At 36.9% G+C, this 14,684-nt stretch overlaps 1 protein-coding gene and 1 pseudogene across 4 annotated transcripts in view; both read left to right on the forward strand.

Annotated features, from left to right (window-relative positions):
* Window positions 1-14,471, forward strand: part of LOC112633142 — a 47,560-nt pseudogene extending 33,089 nt beyond the window's left edge.
* The window catches only part of MACROD2 (MACRO domain containing 2), a 2,143,045-nt gene that overhangs the window by 784,180 nt on the left and 1,344,181 nt on the right, over window positions 1-14,684 (forward strand). The window lies entirely within an intron of this gene.

Genomic DNA, 14,684 nt, shown 5'->3' on the forward strand with positions numbered 1-14,684 from the left:
AAAAGACAAGAAAATGGTTTCTTCCCAAATGTCCCAGTCAACACTTAGTCGAGTGAGACCTGTGTTGGACTTATGTCATACAGAACACTAAAATAATCAATTCATGTAGTTCAAACCACTAAATTTGTGTTAATTTGTATAAGCAATAGAAAATTAATACACGCTATAGTAAGTTGAAAAATGTCCTTCCATATATGTCCATATCCTAATCCCCAGAACCTGTGAATGTTTCCTTATATGGCAAAATGGACTTTGCACATGTGATTAAGGACTTTCAGATGGAAAGATTATCTTGAATTGTCTAGGTAGAACTGGATGTAGTCTTAGCAGTCTTTATAGTACAGACACAGGGGTTGTCCAAGTCATAGGAGAGGGTGATAACGCTGATGGGAGCAGAGACTGAACTTTGAAGATGGAAGAAGGGACCACAAACCAAGAAAAGTAGGCGGACACCAGAAGCTGAAAAAGTCAAGGAAATAGATGCTCTTTTCAGAGCCTCCAGAAAATCAGCTTGACCACACTTCAACTTTAGATCAGTCAAACAGATTTTGAACTTCTGACTTCCAGAGCAATACAAGATAATAAATTTGTGTTGTTTTAAGTGATTACGTTTGTTGAAATTTGTTACAGCAGCCAGAGTACACTAATACAGACACATTTATGATATAAAGTGAAGCATATATATGCAAGAGGCTGCATGGGAATAGGATGGATTTTTGATTCTTTGAAGAGAAATTTTGCTGGTAAGATCATAGAAGCTATGTTTTCAGGTAAAACTCAGTTTACTTTAATTTTTTTTAATTGACAGATAAAATTGTATGTATTTACCATGGACAACATATTGTTTGCAAGTATATGTACCTTGTGGAATGACTAAATCTAGCTAATTAACATATGTATTATCTTACATAGTTTTCATGTTTGTGGTGAGAACACTTGACATACACTGTCTTAGCTTTTTTTCAAGTATTTACATCTGTATTAAGTGAATTTAACTTTAAAAACTTAAAATGTAGTAGCTTGTTAGAAAATGATCATCATAGTTCACATCTTTATTTTCACACATTGAGTAGGCCCCTCCCACATCAGCTTTGGATTTGACCACATAACTTAACAATGGCTGATGGAGCAGTGTCAAAAATTGCTCAAGCAAAGGCTTACGCAGTGCTTTTGCGTTTGACTAGCTCTTTCTTGTAGCTGAGACCCTTTTTCACTGTCTGAAGAAACCTGAGTTAGCCTTTTAGAGGATGAGATACCTTGTAGAGAGGTCCCAGCTAAGGCCCCTAACATGTGAGAGTTTTGCCATCCTAGACCTTCAAGCCCCAGCCAAACTGGTACAGACGGGAAGAAGTACTCACCCAACCCACAAAATCAGAAGTAATAAATGTTTGTTTTTTTTCAGCCACTAAGTTTTGGGATGATTTGTTTCTCAGCAATAATAACTACTATAGTGCATTTATTTTCTCAGGCTGTAAGGTACATTTCAGACATGACTGTTCCTCCAGCAATCATAAGGAGGTAGCATTAGCTATCCTATGTTAGATTTCTTCTGAATCATTTGTGCCTTTGATTTTCAGGGCGCTGGGCTAGAAATTGGACCAAGGCCTTCCTGGGCATCCTGAAACTACTGAAATTGAGTACCTTGACTTGTACTTTTCAGAACCAATTTTTAAAATCTTTATCTTCCAAAACACATCCAACTAAAAAAATTAGGTTAGAAATATTTTTGTAAAGCATTTTACCCTTTGAATAGATTCTGAATGAAAAGGAGAATGTACTTCTTGCTAAATGTCTTTATTTTTATAGGCCTATGTGACTATGGTAGAAGTGGGGTTGTCTAAGCAGCCACCTCACATGTTTTAATGCTGCAGAATATCATGGCTGACAGGTGTCCTGCAGAGGCAGTGTTACAGCACCGAGGGCATGTCTCCGAACATTTCCCTAGGCATTCTAACGTGTTCAGAGACAGGTATCATAGTGCTTAAGGCTATGGCTGTGGATATAGACTTTCAGCCATCCAATTCTGGTTCCACTTTTTACTAGGTTATTTACTTCACCAAAGGGGGACAGTAATTGTACTTATTCATTGGGTTGTTATGAGGCTTTAATGAGTTAATGTTCAACATTTGTAGGAGTTGCTGGCCTGTTGTGAGTACTCAATAAATGCCTCTTATTGTATGTACCAGGTGATTTTATCCCCACCCAGAGTCCACCTTGCTGTAGCTGCGCTACTGTCCGATGTTGGAAAGGAGGTGTTACCTCATTGGGACCCTTCAGTCAGGTGGTTGAAGTCAGAGCTTTGTAGAAAAGAAACTAAAGATCCATTTGCCTCTGATGAAAACTTACTACCAGAAATTTCCTGAAAAACTAAAGAATATGGAAGCAGTCCTTCTGGTCTCTCAGAGAGCTGTATATTAATCTCTAGGGCTCTGAAGGAACAGTCTGAAGACATCTTGGCCAGATAACCTGTGAAGTCCCCACACCCTGCCCCAGTGCTGTTCTCAAATTACCGCCTCATGGCTACTCCTCTCATATTAGGAAGCTGATATTTATTTCCATGGAAAACAACAAAGTTAACTGACTCCTTTGGGAATGGAAACAATGACAATGTTGCCTTCACCATGAACTCAATCAACTGAAATAACCATTCAGGCCTTCCAGCTGCTTTCAACTTTTCACTACCAGGAATTTCCCTTTCCATCTTGACAGAGGAACTCCTGCAGTTATCTTCTGCTGTGACCACTCATGTTTGCAGGCGAATATATTTTCCTTCAGAGGAGCTGACATAAAAGAATCTTAAATCAAAATTTAATATCACTTGTTATTAAAATACATTTCTGTTACCTGTTTTAAGAGTTTATTTTCTTGCCAAATAGTTTAATGTAAAAGGAGAGAAAATAAGTAAATCTTATACTATCTAAGGTTAAAAAATTTACGTTTTGTGACCATGATGTTTGTATTGAGAAATGTATGTGTGTGTCTGTGTCTGTGTGTATAGCCTGTAACGTGTAAGGATATGATAAAACTATATCAGCCATACATTTCATTCTGCTGCCTTCATGCTTAGTTATTTGACAAATAACTGTATCTCTTATGGCCTAATGTAAAATAATGAATCACATTTTCTGAGTGCTGAAACTAGTCAAGGCCTTTTGGGAATACTTTTAAATCCATTAACGCATTAACGTACTGCTACCTATGTGTCCCGAAAGGGTTACTGTTGGTTTCAAAAACGGTCTAATTTACTAACTAATGGTATTTTTTTAATGAGAATTACTTGGCTTTCTGGAATCGCCTTTCATCTTTCTGCTTTTGGGTTAATTCAATTGAATTTCCACCAAACTACATTGTTTCATTCTAATTGCAGTCAGTCCCTCATCTTACAAACAATTCTGTTCCAAAAACTCATTTGTTAGTTGGTTATTTGTAACTTAGAGGTACTTTTCAATAGAAAAATGAAAGCTACAAATGTTGGGTGTATTCCCAGAATAGCCTGCAGAAGCCAACTTAACCCATCATATGCCCAGTCCTCATCCTGCTATCCAACCAAACCAACATGAATAGCAGTGCCTATGAAGGTAGCATGCTTTGCCAGATCCAAGTCGGGAGGCCCAGAGCTCATTCTTCTGTAGCAGCCCTGTCAGTAGGAGTGAGGATTTTCCTGTCTTCATTCCTCCAACCTCAAAAGAAGCAAAGTGAGAACACAGCCCAGCCATAAACCATCAACAGTGACTCTCATTGTTTGGGCCAGGGATTAGGGGTAGAATTACTCAGGGACAGGAGACTATGTAATAGAGCTTAAGCATCAAGATAGAGGCAGAGGAGAATGAAGAGTCACAATTGTTTGTAAGTTGTCAGGATGTAGTGAAGTATTAGAATGAGGAGTAGAAAGATTGAAAACTAGGTGACTGGGTGAGTGAAGACCTGAAACTAGATTGGATTTAAGGCTTCTACAGCCCTCTCTTCCACTTTACAATTTCAGAGTCAGCTACAGTTTCAAGTTCACCTAAGTAGGATTGCTTGGTAAAGAGCAGGCATTTCACTCACTAGAAGCCTTTATAAGAAAAAGCTCATTTTTTTCTGCAATTCTTTTTGCCCCTGAGGCTCTTGCTTGGGTGGAAGGAGGGAGGCCAAGGGAGAATCTCAGGAGAGTATGGGAGCGGAATAGGAAGGTATTATAGAGGTTCTCATGCAGAGACAAAAGGATATCAATCTTGTGTGCCTCTGCTCCTATCTCTGTTGTTATAATAGGAAGAGTTTGAGGGTCAAATGGAAGATAAAGTGAACTTCTAGAAGAAGGGATGTTAATAGAGGGGCCTCTCCTGCATGTCTACTAGGACAGTATCCACATTTAATAAAGTCATGCCAACACGGTCTTTCTGGATTTGGCTTTTCTGACAGTTTCCTGAGAATTGTCTCAGAGGAAAGGATGCAGTTCTCAAATGTTTCTTTGGAGGAAGGCATATACCTATCTAAGGAAACCCTTAGAATTGAGCTTTTGTACCAAATATACCACATATACAAGATTCTCAAAGGAGGATCCTTGATGAGCCTTTCCTCTTGTCTTGACTACTCTTCTCCACTCATTTAACCCAGTTAGTTCCTACATGCCCCTTAGCATGCCCATGTCATGTGCTCAAGAAAACCTTTCCTGAACATGTTTCCCATTCAGACTAGGCCAGACCCTGAGATAGAAGCATATTCACAGCATATTTTGCTGCTGCTTTTCATTATTTTTACTCTGTCACAATTTGAAGTACAACTCATTGGGGAACTCCTTGTTAAATGGTTGTCTTCCCCTTCAAGAAACCATCTCCATCAAGACACAGACTATGAATTAACCACTGTATCCAGTGCCTAGTTCAGTGCCTAACACTTAGTAGGTCTTTGTAAATATTTGTCATGAACTATCGAGAAGCAGAAATTTTGTACCTTAACGTATCTTTGTAGGGAGGTCACCTTTAATGCATACCTTTGACTATTAAGAAACTTAAGTAGGGCACAGAGAAGATGTAGAGAACTGTTAAATAAAATAAGTTGACTTAAATATGTCATTGCTTAGTATAAGGATGGACTCTAGAAAGCCTTTATATCTCAAGGAATTTGTCTACTTCTATGTCAAAATTGTATTAGTGACTATGAACTTTCCAAACTAGTTAATGCTGTTATGAGTTGAATTGGCTTTAGAAATTCTAAAGTGGAGAGCTGCCTTTGGCTTGCTGCATTGGGCAGACTATAGTTCTTAGGTAGGAGGCAGGAATGGCCCTGAGGAACAGTCAGCATCTCTGCCATCCATGCACCATGATGCTCTAGAGCAACTGAGAAAACAGATGCCTCCATGGAAACCACAGGTGTAGACATTAGCAGTGGGACACTATGGTTGTTGGTGTTGATTTCAACCACCCACCCAAGTCATTAATTTATAGGAGTTTATGCCCTTCACAAAGGAAATGTTTTTGCTAATAAATCTCTTATGATTTCATCTATTTGTCTTTCCCTCTTTGTATTTTGTCTCATACAAACAATAGTTAACATAGTGACACAAACACCACTAAAATACTTTAGTATTTTTCTCAGGACTTCATTTTACCTGGAAAGAAATTGCCCTATAACCCATGCCATTTGAAAATTAAAAATGCAACCGTTTCTGCAGCTTGAACGTCATATGCTATGTAATGAAAACATGCCTAGCCTCCTACTCCCTTGTATTTGCCAACAGAACTTTAGCAAGTGCTGTCTGGGCTGCACTCACACTTTCTTAGTGCCAGGGAGATGATTGGATATAAATTGCATAGCTTATATTTCCTAATCTACTAAAAAGAAAGAGAAAAAAAGAGAAAAAAAGGAAGGAAGGAAGGAAGGAAGGAAGGGAGGGAGGGAGGGAGGGAGGGAGGGAGGGAGGAAGGAAGGAAGGAAGGAAGGAAGGAAGGAAGGAAGGAAGGAAGGAAGGAAGGAAGGATCTCTAAGTGTGTATCACCAGAAGCTTAGAGAGATGATATTTAATTGTAGAAAATTCTCAAAGGTTAATCTACTATATCACGATTCTTTGAACTTCAAAGTATACCCCCAAAATATAATATGTGAATAATTGAGTACTATTGCATATTTCAGTCAAAACTAAAAGCAATAATCTGAAACTGAATATGTAACTTAGAAAATATCAATATAAATTTTAATCTAAATGATCTGCTTATTCCTTTCTCAAATAATGCTTTCATTTTAGTAGCATAAGAATGTTTTATTTACTCTTATATAGGCATACATAAACAGATTTTAAATATTATTTGTGATGAGGCATAAACATGAATCTTCTAATAGAAAGTGGTACCTTGGGGTACATTTTATTAGGGAAAGATTCCACTTATGTGAGCTAGCAAAGTGATCAAATTCATGGAAACAGAAGGTAGAATGGTAATTACCAGGGGCTAGGAGGAGGGAGAAAAGAAGAGTTGTTTAATGTGTACATATTTTCAGATCTGTGGGATGAAATGTTCTGGAGATTTGTTTACAAAAATGTGAGTATACTTAACACTTCTGAACTACACACTTCCAAATGCTTAAGCTGGTAAATTTTATGTTGTGTTTTTAAATCACAATTTTAAAAAAGAAAAGAAATATTCATAAGAAACTTGAATATTCTTCTAGTTTTGGAAATTATCCTTATTGTTTAGCCTCTTAATTGTATATCCTACAAAAATCTAGATTTAGAATACAAAATTATTATGTGTATTTTATTATATAACTCATTTGGGATGTTAAAAAAATGATTTAGAAACACTATAAAATTATAGGCAGCTTGTATTCACTTTTTCAAAGTTAGAACAGTGTTGATGTTTATCTGAATATTAAATCATGTTTCATAAAAATGTTAATCTTCAATAATTTACATTTATTAGAATAATAGGGTAAAATGTTATTTACGATCATCAGAAGTTGGAGTGTTCTAACCAATTATTATTGTTTATTGTTATTATTATTGATCTCAATTTGTCACCCTGGTTGGAGTGCAGTGGCACAATCTGCTCACTGCAACCTCTGCCTCCTGGGCACAAGTGATCTGCTCACCTCAGCCTCCTGAGTAACTGGGACTACGGGTGCATGCCACCACGCCCAAATAATTCTTGTATTTTTTGTAGAGATGAGGTTTCACCATGTTTCCCAGGCTGGTGTTGAACTCCTGGGCTCAAGTAATCTACTCAACTCGGCCTCCTAAAGTGCTGGGATTACGAGTGTGAGCCACCATGCCTGGCCATATCCAACTATTTTAATTAATAGAAATAATCAGAGTATAGCAAAATACACCAAAACTGGTTATGTTATCTTTATAATATATGTTTTATAAATAACTAACAAATAACTAATCTGGTTGGTGATAAATCTGTCTGCCTTTACTTATTCCTCCCCATTTTAGCATTGTGATTTTTTAGCATTCTATACATTCTATGTACAGTTGAAGTTTTCTTTTGTTTGTTTCCCTGTCAGGCTTTTAATTAAAGAATAATAAGATCTTATATTATTGTAGATCTTATGTCGCTTATATAACTAAAGAATACATTCAACCAAACTTTAACTGAACTTGACTTGTTTCGTGCTGGTGGAAATAAGCACAATATGAATAACACCTGAGGCTGTCACCTGGGGAGAGTGCTCATGAGCCCGGCCCTCCTTGGGCTTCCTTACTGCCCTCCCAGCCCCACCCTTGACCTGTGTCATCATTAATGTGAACTCCCATTACACCTCACCTAATCTCTCAAATGGCACCTATCAGATCTTCTGTTTTATTATTGAGTATTCAGTTTCTTCTTCCTTTTTTTTATCTTTTTAACTGACATGTTTATAGCCATTTAAGACACACAGCACATGTTCACATGTAACTTCCCTCAAATCCATGTGCTTCTTTCACTACCTTGTCTCTTTTCTTCTTCCCATAGCAAAACTGATCTGTATCAATTAGTGACTGACATCCTTAATCTAGCAGACAGGTTTTAGTCTAGTTTTCTATTGTCCAGATGATGTTGCATAATCAAAAATGTCAAACTTCAGGGGCAAACAATCCTGAAGTTAAATAAAGCTCTACCTAGTTCTTGTACCTGTGAGTTCGCTCCACCCTTGGGCTCTGCCCCACTGTCTGTATTTCTTCTGGGACTCAATGGCTAGCCAGGCGTGCCCTTCTCGTGGGAAGACTAGAGAAGCACAAGAGGATAAGTGGAAATGCTCAGATCCTACATGCCATCAATTTTTCCTTTTTCTTTTGGCTAAAACAAGTCACTTGAACAAAGAAAATATACTCCACTGATTTTTGTGGGTGAAACTGCAAAGTCACACAGTAAAGAATGTGGATGTATGAAGAGGGGAAGAATTAGGGCCAAGAACATAACCTACCATAGTAATCTTACCTACCTCTGGAGTAGCAATGAGCACTATAGGCCTTTGCGTTCTCCCACCCCTCTGGTCCCCTTTTAGTTTCCTTTGCTGGTCCAGCTTCCTCAAGACCTGATACCACCATCTCCTCATCTTTGTTTTTTTTTGTTGTTGTTGTTTTTTAATATGGCCTCTCTATTTAGTGTTATCCATGATTCTGAAACTCAGTGCCATCCAAATAAAGCTGAATCAGAAATGCTTAAATTGTTCCCTTAGTTTCAAAACCATATATTTAATTACCTATTTTATATTTCTTCCAAGATGTTTCAAAGACACCTCAGACTCAACTTAAGCCTAAATTTAAATTTAAAACATTTATAATTATTCCCTCTTGTACCACCAGACTTCTTCAGTGCTGCCTAGCTCAGTGAATCCTACCACATCCATTGAGTAATAGAAGCCAAAAAAATAAGAGTCATCCTCAACACATCTTTTCTCATTAAGCCCTATTGATTTTATTGCCTAAATAGCTCTGGAATGTATCTGCTTCTTTCTGTCACTGTGGTTTCTCCCTAGTCTAATCCACCATCCTCTCTCATCTGCAGCATTGTATTATCTTCTGAACCTCATCTCCTTTTGCCTCCATCTGATCTGTTCTCTGCATTGGAGCCAGAAAGATCTTATTGAAAAGCACGTCTAATAATGTCTCCATCTTTTTAAAATACTTCAAAGGCTTCCCATTGAATGGATAGAGGTAAAATGCCTGACAGACCTATATACATTTTTGTTCCTATCTCATCCTATGCCATGCTTAAGCGTATTAGTTTGCAGTTCCTTAAAAAGCATATCATGAGACACAGATTTTGTAGGGCATTTATTTGGAATGTGAGGCCAGGAAGCAGGAGTGAGGGAATAAGGAGAATGAGGAAAAAACAAAATAACACAAGCAAAAGCCATTGTAAGAATGTATTATTGAGTTTACCTCTCTAGGGAATGGTGGTCTGATTTTATAGGCCATCTGGAAAGTTTGCAGAATAGGACCCATAATTATATGCCTGAAGAATAGGCAGCTAGTTGTATATATCCACTGGCTCCCCATTGAGGGTTGCACTCACTTGTGTTTAGCTCCCCTGCATTTCAGAGCCAGACATGTGCATATGCTCCTTGTTTTTGCCTAGTTAACTCCTATTTATTTTTCTGATCCTACCTCATTCCTGTGACAGAAAACCCCTGCCTCTAAATGAAGCAGGTTCTTCCAGTTTTTGCAAGACCACATGCCTCTACTATATACCATATATATCTTCTTTGCAGTGCTGATTACTGTGATGAGTTTGCATTTTTTAATGATTGTTTCATTAATATCTTTCTGCCCTCTGGACTGCAAGCTTGAGAAGACCAAGGTTCATGTCTGCTTTTGATTTTCATTGCGTTACCAGCACCCAACCTAGGACCTGATACATAAAATATGTTCAATATATTTTCAACAAATATATAAGTGTAGGCGTGTGTGTATTATGTGTGTGCATGCATGTATATTTATAAAGGAAACTTTGAATTTTTAGGGCTTAAATAGATTACTATCAATACCTAAAAAGATAATCATTTTTAATTCAAATTTCATATTCTATTTTTACTTATTGCTTTCTTCTAGTGCTTACATAGCTGAATTATACCAGAAGCATCTGTTTAAAAAAAGTCATATGGAGAAAAAAACCAACAAAACACAACTCTTGCTTTACATTATCTTGATTTATCTGACAGCTTATAGTATTGGTGGCACTTTTCTTAAGAAAGTTGCTTTAATAAAACAGAGATTTTGAGTTAAAATGGGTAATCTCAGACCATAAAAGACAATCCTTTACAATCCTGCCTTATTCAGTAGAAGTCACATTTGTTAGTGTTGAGCAATTTGAGGACTTAGGTACTTAAAAATATATATGTATCCCCTAAAACATCATGTCCAAATTTTTGTTTCACAAACTGGGAACTGTGACTTGATAACAGGAAATATGTGGCAAAAATAGATGAGTGTTCAGTCTCTGGGGTTTTATGCTGATATAAAATAATAACAACCAAAATGGGAATGGAGAGGCAGATGGAAATCAACATAAATTATTTTTAATGAAGTAAAATACTTCCATAAAAGTAAGCTACCAATTGGAAGTTACAACTATTTAATAACATTTTTTAATATTTCTAGTTACCATGTTATATGCCAGATGATCCAGCATTAATTCAACAAATAATATGGTACCCTTGGCAAATAGAATGGTCATCGTGGAGATTGACATAGTCTCCACCTTCACCTAGATGGTTATTATTGGTTTATTTAAAAATGCAGTTATTTCTCTGAAAACATCTATACAGATCTATAATGTCCCAAACTTTTTCTAATTTCTTGGAAGAGAAGCCAAAGTCGCGTGTGTCTAATTCAATCTCAGACCTCAGCTTCCAAGAGATGTTATTAACTGTGGTGAAAGGATTATTAAAATAGTAAATGGATTATGAGATAGTTGTATCTGTGTCAATTAGTGGTTGCTGTCGATTCCTAGTTACTTGTATTCAGTTTCTCTCATTTAGGGAGTGTGGAGAGTAGGATATTAAATGTCTGGTGGGCATAGAGTCTCCTTTCATCTGGAAGTTGTCTTAGTTATGCACAGGACTATAAACTGAAAATGGTATGTAACCCTTTAATTGAAGACTCTGGGGTCCTAAAGTAGTTTCCTCAAGAACACTCTGGCCCATAGAATAAACATTATGAAAAATATTTTTGAAATCAGATAATATCTGTCACTCCAGAATCTATAAACTCTTGCATGTGGGACATTTTTAGGTAAAAATTTTTTTTTTTTTTTGAATATCAAGGGGATAGTGAATTTCCATGAACTTAAGGATCACAATTTTTATTAAGCTGAATACCCAACTTGAACAAATTTTCTATTTTTTGTTGTTGTTGTTGTTGTTGTTTATTGATAGATGTACCATGAAGGTATTTTTAAGGTCTCATGACCCTAAGAATGGCTTACGATAAGCAAAAACAATGTCAGCTTTGTCCTGAGGGGATCTTCATTCACTTATCAGCTGAAAACAGCTGAGCAATCAAAGAACAAGTTCTGCCTTGGTGGAAGTGACAACTCTAGTTCAGAATCTTCCAATCTGAATCTAAGATCATCCTTAGGAATTAGGGTGGGTGGAGAAACCAGAGTGATGTGTGCTGGAGCCAACACTCCATCAGAGTGGGAGAGTCCACTCTTTCCTGTTGCTTTCCCCACTCAGTCCTTGGGCTATTTTAGATGAGGTCACCTTAGCCATGTTCTCACCACTCCAGCTTTGGGCCATCTCTGATGAGTTCACCTCAGCCATGTTCTCATGATTCCTCCTCTGGGCCATTTCAGATGAGGTTATCATGGTGGGCACATTTCTTGCCTCATGTACTTTAGAATGCCACATATGCTTTTAAAATCAGAGACAAGTGCGTAACAACTTCTTATATATATGTTTTTAGGTTAGATGTGAAATGACCTGAATATTGCAGCCCTCATGAGCATTGGTTACATGAATTTTTGATTACAAAGTCTAGTAAATTCAGTGACTTTATAGCCTTATCTACCAAGAAAAAATAACTTAGTTTTTGAAAGGATTAATTAGCTTGCGTTGGAGAGGGTCAAAATTTAGGATAAGGTGTGTTAAATCAACATTATTGCTGAAATAAATCTGAAAAATTCAAAACTGTTAATGGTGAGAACTGAAGTGTTTATTATATTACCCTGGGTACTTTTCTATGTCTATTTTCCTTTGGAGGAAAACGTAATTCTAAGAATCTAGGAGGCCTGTGGATGTATGTAATTAAGAGGAAATAAATATTCTATCAATAGGAAGAACCTCAAAAAAACCCAAGTTGTCCATATTCTGAACATAACGTTTGTTATATTTGTTATACCCAATTTAGTTGCTTTTGTTTATCTGAGATTTCTGTAGCTTTCAAAACTGATCTCTTAAGATTTACTAGTAACGTGAGTTATTAAAGGGGGCTAAATTTCATTAATTCATTCTGTTTTCTAGATACTTTCCCTTATCCTTGCCTCTCTCATGCAGTCCTTCATTGTTTCTCTCCCATTTATTTCACAAGAAAATAAAAAATCTTACTGAGACTTTTAGGCTTTACATGATTTGGCATCTCTAGTGACCAGAAACATCTCCTGTCTCGCCATCGCTTACTAACTCCATGGCTTCCATCAGTTCCTAAATTATGTCAAGCTTTTTTTTCATATCTGGATCTTGCTTTCTGTTCCCTCTTTCTAGGTTACTTTTTATGTATGTGACTCCTTCTTCTAGTCTGAGCTTAATCATATCCCCTCCTCAGAATAGTATTGCCTGACCACCTTTCTAAATTCAACATTTCATGTTATTTTTCTCACAACATCTGTTTATTGTCTTCATTGCATTTGACATAATTTATGGTTTGTAAAAATGTGTTGGCTTTTCTCCTTAGGTTGTGAGTTTCATGACAGTAGGAACCTTATGTATCCTGATTATTAATTATATCCCTGGTACTAATAGTTAGTTTGACATATGAGAGGTTATCACAAAATTATAATGGATGAATTTCAATTATAAATTGGAAGCTTGTCAAGCCCCTTCATGGTTAGTGACTGACCTGTTTTCTTGAGTCTTGATGTAATGAGGCTTTAAACCACATGCTCCTAGCTTTATGAAAACACTTCTAACAAGTACAATGAGAACAAAAAAAGATATTGTTTCATTCTGAATCTTGACAATGTTATACTCTTTTATAAGTGATATGGTTTGGCTTGTGTCCCCACCCAGATTTCACCTTGAATTCTAGTAATCCCCATGTGTCAAGGGTGGGACCAGGTGGAGATAATGTTTCCCCCATACGTTCTTATGATAGTGAGTGAGTTCTTATGAGATCCGATGGTCTTATAAGGGACTTCTCCCTTGACTCTTTTCTCATTCTTCTCTCTCTTGCCACCATGTGAAGAATTGCATGTTTGCTTCCCTTTCCACCATGATTGTAAGTTTCCTGAGACCTCCCCAGCCATGCAGAAGTCAATTAAACTTCTTTCCATTATAAATTACCCAGTCTCAGATATTTCTTCATAGCCACATGAAAATGGACTAATATAATAAGTTTATTACAAAAGATGACATTTTTTAATTAAATATCTGAAAGAAAATAAATGTATCTTGTAGAGTTTTGTTTCCTTCATTTGTTATCCTAACATAATAGAAATAAAGAAGTAATACAAAGTTTTAGGAAAACTTAGCAAATGAATAATACAGTTATGATTTTAAAAGGAAATCACTTTCAGTAACAGTAAATTAAAATCTTAATTATTATATTTCAGTTCTCTATAGCAAATTGAAAAACAAAACAAGCACTGTGAGACCAATTAGAAATTCAGTCATAATACTCTCAAATATACTAAGGAATTTAGAAGAGTAAATTTCATTTAGTTTCAAAAGATTAAAAAGTACAACTTTGGACAATAATGTTATTTTTCTTAGGTAGGCATTAAAGAAAATAGATCCAATATGTCTCTTTTTAAAAGACTGTATCGAGGCCCTGGCCCCGGACCCTACAGCCATCTAGGTGTTGATGCCTAAGAAGAACCAGATTGCCATTTATGACTCCTTTTTAAGGAGGGAGTCATGGTGGTCAAGAAGGATATCCACATGCCTAAGCACCTGGAGCTGGCAGACAAGAATGTGTCCAACCTTCATGTCATGACGGCCATGAAGTCTCTCAAGTCCCGAGGCTACGTGAAGGAACAGTTTGCCTGGAGACATTTCTACTGGTATCTTACCAATGAGGGTATCCAGTATCTCCGTGATTACCTTCATCTCCCCCCGGAGATTGTGCCTGCCACTATACACAGCAGCCGTGCAGAGACTGGCAACCCTCGACCTAAAGGTCTGAAGGGTGAAAGACCTGCAAGACTCACAAGAGGGGAAGCCGACAGAGATACCTACAGACGGAGTGCTGCGCCTCCTGATGCCAACAAGAAAGCCAAGCTGGAGCTGGGTCAGCAACTGAGTTCCAGTTTAGAGGCAGATTTGGTCATGGACATGGTTGGCCACCTCAGTAAAATTGGAGAGGATTATTTTGCATTGCATGAACTTACAGCCAAAAAAGCTTTAAAAAAAAGAAAAAAGAAAGAAAAAAGACTGCATCTAAACTTCACTGATTTCAGATTTATTTAAAAAAAACACAGGTAATTTCCATTTTCTAGTGTCTCCTTTGCTGTGTATTTCTTTTGTTTAAGCAGAAGATCACGTGTGCCACTAGATTTATATAATAT

Source organism: Theropithecus gelada, chromosome 10 (genome assembly GCF_003255815.1).
Source record: "Theropithecus gelada isolate Dixy chromosome 10, Tgel_1.0, whole genome shotgun sequence".
Lineage (NCBI taxonomy): Eukaryota > Metazoa > Chordata > Mammalia > Primates > Cercopithecidae > Theropithecus > Theropithecus gelada.